This window comes from Agelaius phoeniceus, chromosome 2 (assembly GCF_051311805.1).
Source record: "Agelaius phoeniceus isolate bAgePho1 chromosome 2, bAgePho1.hap1, whole genome shotgun sequence".
Lineage (NCBI taxonomy): Eukaryota > Metazoa > Chordata > Aves > Passeriformes > Icteridae > Agelaius > Agelaius phoeniceus.
This window is the reverse complement of record NC_135266.1, coordinates 115,809,664-115,819,244: the sequence shown is the minus strand read 5'-3', so window position 1 is coordinate 115,819,244 and position 9,581 is coordinate 115,809,664. Positions and strand designations below refer to the sequence as shown.

Genomic DNA, 9,581 nt, shown 5'->3' with positions numbered 1-9,581 from the left:
GTTAGATGGTGCCCAATGTTACTAGTTCTGTAGGACTGAAGACAAAGACCATTTCCCTCCAATGACTTCACATGAATAGCAACAGGACTGTGGTTTAAGCAAGTTAAATACTGTCCTCTTTGGGTTTGGGAATTTGGATTCACTTTTCTACACTTATGGACTACTGTCCCTTTTTCTTTATTTAAAACTCCAGGTTTCAAGAAACCCAGTTAAGCCTTGGTGTTGTACCCATCATCAGTCAGAAATGAGTGCAATTCACTGGTCTCAACATATTTTAGAGCTGAGAGCTCTAAGAAAGCAGTTAAACAAAAAGCAGAAAATAACGTTAATGTCTACAGGTCACAGAATCTTAACTGTAAATGGCAGGTTCCACACATCTATTTCCCTCTCCTCATCGCAGTCTCCACCAAGAGAACAGGTGAGCTCCATAGACAGGAATTTCATGGACCAGAAAATGGCAAGGGAAGTGGCCACCTTCTCCTGGAACTTCAGCTTAACTGCCCAGGTTTGATACTTCAGAGCTCACCTAAGCAAGCCTCAGTCCTGGAGCGTTGATCATTCAGTGCACATGGCTCACTGACACCCTTGGCAGAGAAAAATATTCCAAAACACTTTCAGTAGATGGATGCCATCCCTTTACAGTCTGGAGTACCAAACAATATATTTAAAAATATTTTGTATGCAACTAATTATCAGTCAGGAATGTGAGGTTAAGGAAAAAGGTAGTGGAGTGCAGTAATGAACTCAGGAAAGGCAGCTATTATTTAAATACAAACAATGAACCCACCAAAGATGCAATTCTACAAGTGTGGTTCTAGGAGTCTTAAATTCACCCCTAATTTAAAAAAATGCTGTAGATAATTTTTTTTCCTGTTTATAATAACAGAATTTCCAAATGGAATTATGTAATATGTTCTACACAAAAAGACTAAAACTAAAATCACATATGTGTATAAAAAGGATCCTTCCATAACCTGTGCCTTCCTTTAAACATGTCCTATCTGCTGCCAGTTTTAGGAATGCTTTGACAATTGTAGAAACCTTATTTGATGAAAAGGCCATGAAACTGGGAAGGAAACAGTCTTTATAAAAACATTCAATCACTTTACTCAAAACTTGGGTTAAAATTTTAAATAAAAGCCATATTTTTTACTATTAAAAAATGCTGAGAATTTCAGTAAAGATAATGAGGATTTATAATTTAGCCTCATTTTATATAATCAAGTCAAAAGCATAAATTATCCATCAAGTGAAGAAAATGTTTCCTTTGACTCAAAATGATACTTGAGTTCTAAACCCATTGTGATTCATATTTTTTAAAATATTTTCAAAAACACAGCAACCTTAATAATACCACTACCATTAAAAAAATCTTTAAAGCTTTTCAAGTCGTATTAAAGATGATTAAGTCTTTAAAAACTCTCTGTGAAGTCCTGCAAACTTCCAGCTTTTGTTCAGTACAATATTTCCCAGACTTTTTTTGTGAATTTACAATACCACAGCAACAACATAAATAACAACAAAGCCAAATCCTTGAGGCCTTTGGTTTTTCTCTCTTAGGATGATTCTTGTTTTAATTGTCTCCTTATCCCAGCAGAGTTAACAAACTGAAATAAAAAATTTGCTTCATAAAGAATGGAAAGTGGATTGACATTTTTTATCAGATATTTTTATTCAGGCTAAAATGGGTTAATTTCTCCAGAACCTATCCCAAAAGAAGGCATCATCCATTTTCTTTGGGCCAAGATATGATCATGATCAAAAGCCTGGGGCATGGTGGGAAAGAAGCCAATCTTAACATAAGTGAGCTTGAAATACCATCTCAACCACAAAATCAGCATAATTAAATCCTGGGGAAGTATCAAGCTGGACAACTAAAAATCACATTCAGATTAATTAAAACAATGTTGTTCAGTTTTCTCTTATGTTCATGCTTTAAAGTTCATAATTAGCTAGAAATATAAAAAATAAGAGTATTTTCTCTTTTTCTTCAGTGACTTTTTCATGAACCCTAAATTGCCATAATAACTATGCTCAACACAACAAAAAAATGAGTTCTGTGGTCATCTTGAGATCATCTGCAACATTTTAATATGGCTAAATCTGTATCCCCTTGCTGCTTGTGTCTAAATTTAGCACATTGTTTTGGTGTTAAAAATAAGCTGCTTTGTTGCTCACGTACTTGACACGACGGCGACACAGTGTCTGTTCTCCTACTCATAAAGAGTCGTGTCTTCTAGCAACCAGCAGGTTTGGGGAGAAAATAAACCTGAGGTAACTATTTACAGCGATTGACAGCAAGCGCTCTGTGCTTGTTTATTTCCGCGTTGGGAAGAGTATTCCCTCTGCTCTGTGTACAAAGGGATTCCTCAGAAGCGATAAAACTCCGGCACTGGATAACATGCCACTGGAAATACAATGTACAATTGGTGAGCACTGCCAGAATCTCAGTTGCTGTCACTCTCCAGAGCCAGGGGAATGATGCCAATATGTTTAGGGATATGGTCCCAGGGTATAAAATACTAGAGGATAAAATAAGATCTGATCTTGTTGAGTTGTTATTTTTTTTTTTTTTTTCTGAATGTATAATAAACAGTAACTTCTCCAGGAGCTCTCATGCACTTCTCCCTAGAAGTATGGAAGAAGTGTATTGCTCACAGCACTACATTAGAAGTTAGTCTCTCATTTACTTATACACATTTTCAGAGAGGCAGCAGAATCCAATGCCAGAGTTCAAAAAATTGAAATTTCTAGAGCTGTGATCAGAACATCTATCTTTACACAAGGTTTGATTTCCTGCTTTTGCAAAATGTCACAGATACCCTGTGATCCTAAACCAAAAATTAAAAAAACCATTCTTAACAAGGAAAAATAATCTGCCTTTTGCTTTTACTGCACAGAAAAGACAACTGACTACATTAGTATTAGCCTGGAGACAGAGCTTTTGGTAACAAAATTAGATGGCAAATCAGAAACGTAAAACAATAATAGGGAAGATGTCCTTTGTTTTTCACAGTCTGTACTACCCACACTGCAGCGCTCACTATAAAAAATAGATGACAGCAAGTCCAAGCCCACTAATCCAACATTTAATAACATTTGCCTGCAAATCAGGAACACTTTGCTATAACTGATGCTGAGACAAAGCAAGCATTTCTTGAAGTTTCCAGCACAGACCTTTCAGATTTGTGGCCATCCCAAGGTAAGTTTCCCTAACAGAACAGCCATTTTGCTCTAGATTATGTAGACAGTTTTAATTTAAACAGTGTCACCAGCAGATATTAAACCAGTGAATCTGCCTCTACTTAGGGTGTGTAAAAGGAAAATTATGTGGAAAACATCCAAGAGCTGTAAACTTCTAAACTTTTTTTCCTTTTATTACCAATCATTAATCTGGGAGATGTCACCCAACAAGTTGTTTACTTAGCTCTCGATCTTTAGTGAAGTGTCATAATTTTATAGATGATTTTTAATTTCTTTTTGAGTAGTGTTTGAGTTACCGAAGTAAATGCTTTTATGGCTTTTAGGCCTAAGAAATCTTTGCCCTGCAAGAAATTGTATTTGTGTAAAAACAGCTGCAGGACTGGAGACTTGAAGATTTTGCCTGTATTCTTTCACAAGTAAGCAAGTCCCAAAACAAATCAGGTTATCTCCAGAGAGATGTGTGCTTATTCTTGATCAGGTTTTTGTGCCTAATCCTAACTAATACTCAAGTATTTGAGTTTACCCTTTAAGACATGGAACAGAAAAACAGATTATATTAAATACAAGAAATCCTGTGTTAAATACAGCTATGCACAAAGAAATGCATATAGATATCATGGACACATGTTAAAAAATAGTTTGCTAGTGTAGTCTATGAAAAATGTCACCTAATATTGCAGTAAGTGGGTGCAATATATAGGCTAAAATGGGAATATCATTGATCCCTTAGAAGATCTTGTTTAGAAAAGCAGCAGAGGCAGGAATAAATGCTGCAATTTTTGGTTTTGCCCTTTGGTTCTGTGTTGTGGCAGGGCCAGGCTCCCTCTGTGCCAGGGCCTACTTGGAAAGGAGAGATGGTGGCAACCACAAAGCACTTGGATTTTCCAACCTGAGCCAGGGCCTTCTGGCAGGGCACTGCAGAGGAAGGAAGGGGGAGGAGGCTGGAGGAGGAATTAGGATATTTACACAATCACAGAATATCCTGAGCTGGAAGGGATCCAGAAAGATCATCTGATCCAGCTCCTGGCCCTGAACAGGGCACCCCGGGAATCCCACCCTAAGCCTTAGAGCATTGTCCAAGGCCTTCTGGCACATGGCAAATGTTCTCTTGATGGAACCACTCTTGGAGCCCTGGACTAGTGAAACCTTGAGATAGGGAGAGCTGCTGCCACATCATGGGGGGAAAAAACTGCCTACATTTTATAGGAGAGGGAAATTCACATCTGGGTAACAGCCAGCCTTCCTGCAGGACAGAGGTGCCTCAGCAGCTCCCAAATCCAGAAGTTGCAGCTGCATGAACTCATCATTTGCCCCATCTAACCCCAATTTAGTACCAATTTTTAAATTCACACTAAGGTGAATCCATGTTGCAGTCTTTGCCTGTTCAGTGTGTGGGTGCACAAGCAGGAGTTCATTCTTCACACAGCCAGCCAACATTACATCACTGTCCTAAAGCATTTGCAGCTTCATGAAAAGGAAGAAATGCAGTATCTCTTCTTTTGGAGCAGGAAGCCAACTCCTCACTGGTTGTTTTTCACAAGAAGAATCCCTGACAATCACGCAGAGCAAGAAATTCCTAATCAAGTAAATCCTTTGGAGACAGGCAGCTCTATAAGCATCACCACACATTCCCTGATGGCTCATTTTTTCCTCCATCCCCATATAAAGGCTTGTCTGCCTCTTTGCCACCACAGGTTGCTCTGGTTTTCCACGGTAAGAACAAAGGGGATGTGCACAGGGAAGGAGGGTTGGCCACTGCTGGGATAAGAAAGTAATAAATAGTTTCTTTTCTCGGAATCTACAAACCTTACTTCTTTGGTAAGTTTCCCACAAATCCAAAGTTTACTCAAAATGCACAAACTGACCAACAGCAACTCTAAGCAGATTTGGTTGTCCTTATTTGGTGGGAACTGTGACTGCCCCTCAGTTCAGTCCCTAACATGTCCCTCTGCCCTTGATGCAGGGAACAGCCTCTTCCATAACTCTAATGATACATTTCCTGCTTATTGCTTTAGTCTGCCTGTCCTTGCTGTGGGTTTTTCTTGGCAAAACACTTAATAAATGTATAAATCTCCTTTATACACAAATATTGCGGGAGTTTTATGGCCTTACTAGGCCAAATTTATGTTGGGCATAGTTCTTTGTGTTCACACAATAAAAGGTTACTAGTACTTGACCAATTTGCGTGATGAAACGTGAATTACTGGCTCAGAGGACACTGTGTCTACAAAGATGTACAAAGTAGTTCTGAAAGCTGCACTACAGAGCTTAATTAGATAACCACTGGGGAGGATAATGTTCCTAATGAATTTAGGCCAATCTGGGAGTTCTCTTTGACATAAATACTCCCACAAACCATTGAAAGGAACATGGTGTGGCTCTAAACACGGTGTGGGACCACACTGAGGAGACACAGAAGACAAAGCAAAAAGAACAGACTCTCCTTAACATCCAAAGGGAATTCAGAATTCCCAAAAGCTGTTGCCACAGGCCTGAAGGAAGAAAAGAGGGTGAAAAGCTGGGGAAAATCATCCTTCCCCTGTTCTCCCCACAGCCTGGGTACAATTATTAATATTTAGTACATCTCAACACATGCCAGGAAAAAAAAGAAAACCCAGACAAAGCTTCTACATCTACTGCCACTTCAACAGAATGGAGAAATTAAGAAAGATTTAAAACTTTTCCATTTACGAAGATGTAAAACAGCAAATCTAAATTTTGTGCCATTTGCCAAACTGAAGGTTATTAATATGAATTACTAATTAATAATTGCTACTAGGAATTAATAATGAGGAATTACTAACATGTGGTCTTACAGTGAGGCCTATGCAGCACTCTGTGAGCTACAAAGAGCATAGAATCATAGAAACACAGAATTTTTGTGTTAGAAGAAACCTTTTAAAGGTTGCCTAGTTAAATATTTTTGCTATGAACGAGATCATACTCAACTAGACCAGGTTGCTAAAAACCCCATCCAAGCTGGCCTTGGACACTTCCAGGATGGGGCAGCCACAGCACATCTGGGAAACCTGTGCCACAGGGAAGAATTTAATCTACATATGTAACCTAAATTTCCCCTTTTTCAGTTTGAAGTCCTTTGTGTGTCATTACAGTGCTGATGAAGAGCCTCCCCAGCTTCCCTGCAGCCCCTTCAGACACTGAAAGGTGCTGTGAGGTCTCACCACAACCTTCTCACCTCCAGGCTGAACTGCCACAGCTTTCTTGTCTTGTCTTATAGTTGGGATGGGCACAGGAAAATAAACAAATTAGGCTTCGCTGTTAAGGTACTGCCCTTTGGAGCAAAGTCCCTTTTGCCACAAACTCTGTCTGTATAAAGATCTCACTGGAATTTAGTGAGATTTCTTACTGACCTGGGGATATGCCTGAGTTGGGTGGTTTTTTTTCTGCTATATCAGGACTCTTATGCCAGTTTACATTTAGTCCCGCATGTGTAGGAGTTCACCTTTCACAATTCAGCTTGTTAAATGATATTTTAGCCTATGCCATAATGCAAAGTGCTCTTTTCAGCAGGAAATACTTTATAAGGTCCACATCCTGCCATCAGCCCAGGCACTGATCTCCCACTTGAAAACAGTGGAGAGGTCTGTGTAAAATATCACTGTCAGGATATGGGCAATCACCGATCTTTTTCTGGCTTGCAGTAGGAGTAGAAATATGCTGTTTTTCTCATATTTAGCAGTTATTTGGTCTGAACTCATTATTTACCTGTATGTTATTAAGGGTATTTGAAAAGGCTTGTTTTCTTCAAATCCCTAAAGGGGAAGAGATCCATGCCAAGTTCTACCCACACATAATTATATATTTCTACAGCAGAACTGTTTGAAAAAAAAGTCCCTTGTTTCAATCCAGAGATGGAGAAAAATCTGTCTCTTGGCCAATTCCAGGAATCTGAAAAAAATTAATTTTTGCTAACTTGAGTTCTATCAACAAGTGTTGCTATCAAAGTTATGTATTCATTTACCAACTTCTTCCAAGTGATAAGAATTGCTTCCTCAGACCTGAGCCTCAAGTCATAAATAAATGGTAATGGGAACGTTGACAAGACCGGGTATGAGGTTATCAAGGCTTTTATGGAACTATATTTATCTAAGGCACTCTTAGGTTATCCCCGTCCACTGTTGGTTTGTGTGAAATCATTTTGTGTAAAAGCAACTGGAGAGGCCCAAAGACAATGATCAGTATCTAATCACAGTGTGTGATCTACATTTAAAAAAATATTCAAATACCACTTACAGTCAGAAAAGGTAAAAGAGCAGAGAGAGGGAAAATCTCCCAAGCCTTAATTTCAAGTCTATAGCACAAAATTATGTGCTTAATCATCTTAATTATCACCACTTATTATTATGAGCTTAACAGCATGAAAGGGAATGTGTGGAGCTGGAGGAGTAGAGAGACTTCTCTTCCTTTTTGAAGGCATATGCTTTACTTGAGAACATCACCTTTCATTTTTAAGAAGTTACCAAACCTCAGAATTACAGAAAACCCTGGGAAGTATGTCTTCACTACAAAGAAGGAAAAACTGAAGGCATCCCCATGTTTAAAAACTGATTTTTACTAGAGGAAAATAGATGGATTAACTGACAGATGTTTGCAGGGCTGATGTTAGCAGCACAGGATCTACACTCAGCTCTCTCCATCTGCAAAATTGCCATTCTGAAAGCAGCCTTCATAAAGGAGAAGAAGGGGGAGAAGGTGAAAATTGAAGGAAACCTTACTCATATTCAAGAAAACAATCACTTAGAAGAATCATTTAGAAGGGAAAAGACTTATAAAATCACCAGGTCAAACCATTGCATATAAACAGTGGTATCTTCTATTCTGTTTTTTCCTGACAGGACACCCTATCCTAAAGTTGGCACCAAATCATTTGGTGAACGAGGGTGACAAAAGCAGTGCAGCTCATGAAAAAAACCCTACCCAACCCACCAAAAACAAAACTAACAAAAAACAAAATTCAAAACAAACCCCAAAAAAACAAAACCTCAAACAAATACAAAACCCAAAACCATAAAATAACCCCAAACAAAACAAACCAACCTATCTATACCTATATCTATCTCTATTTTTTAAGCATAACCACCAAGAGAACCAGTTCCCTGCTGCATATGGACTTTTACTCAAGCAAACATAACCCAGACACAGCCCCACCATGTCTATTTTACCATACAGTCATCTTACTGAAAAACATAGAATAAAACCTGTGGAAAACAGGGAAGGAGAGATGGAAGTGCTTATATCACATCATCAGCTCGTGCCTCACAGGAGAGTCCAATTACGGAATTAATTTCCCTTCCTATATACCTTCTCCTGGCTTTTCAGGTGATTCAGGGAACAGAAGTGGCTCACTCAAAGTAGGAAGAGGAAACAGGAGATGTGACACAGGTTCATCTTCCAGTGGCTCTGTTCATTTAAACTGAAATGCCACTTCTCCCACCATGCAGGAACCATTCTCCTAAACTGTATACTCCTTGGGCTGTATGAGTTTGAATCTGTGCCTTTCCTATGTAACCTTGCATAGCCCCAATTTAAGCCATTAAATGGACATTTAAGGTAAGGAAATCTGACAGTTTGAACTCCTCTCACCTTGCAACACTGCTGGAAAAGACATTTTTCAAGCCAGACTGAGGACAAACACTTAAAAAGTGATGGCATTTTAAATGCTTACAGGTTTATTGTATTGAGGCTGAAACTGGTGTTTGCCCAGAAAACAAATAATATTGTTCTTTCCCATTTACTGCAGGAGATATTGCAAGTCTCACAGATTTGAGATAAGGGCCATGTTCTCTTTATTAATTTTCCAAGCTCCCTTCCCAAAACTCTTATGGTTTGCAGAAAGAACTTTGACCCCATTCACCTCTGGCTCAATTCTGAGCCTCGTAGTCCTACCCCTCCCCCTGAAATAATCTGCAAAACCATGACTACCTTACTTTATCCATTGAATTGAGAGAGAATGATCCCAGCCTGCTATGTGAACTCCCAGGCTTTGCTTTGGTGTTTTGAATTAACTGGTTTTCAAATCCAAGTCATTAAAAACCAACTTTTCAGCTGATTAAATTTTACAATGCTAAAAACCAACCAACCAAAAAAACAACCAAACCCCACAAACACCTAAGTTATGTTGGGACAAAAGTACCACCACGACATATCTGTGGTAACATACAAGTAGTATATACAAATGGTAATATACAAGTAATATACAAAAAGGAACCAATACAGTTATTTGGAGTAAACAAACCAGTTAAATAATGCAAGAACTTCCATGGACCTCCAAATGAACCTAAAATATCATTCATGTCTGCAAATTATTCTAAACACCAGGCCTAACAAAAAGTTCCCTGTCTTCCTGGTTTATTTTT

At 38.7% G+C, this 9,581-nt stretch overlaps 1 long non-coding RNA gene across 1 annotated transcript in view; it reads left to right on the top strand.

Moving 5' to 3' along the window:
* Positions 1-3,090: 3,090 nt before the first annotated feature.
* Positions 3,091-9,581, top strand: part of LOC143693496 (uncharacterized) — a 41,434-nt gene continuing 34,943 nt past the window's right edge. Inside the window, exon 1 of the long non-coding RNA XR_013181200.1 lies at positions 3,091-3,202. This is a non-coding gene — a long non-coding RNA (uncharacterized LOC143693496). The remainder of the gene's footprint in view (positions 3,203-9,581) is intronic.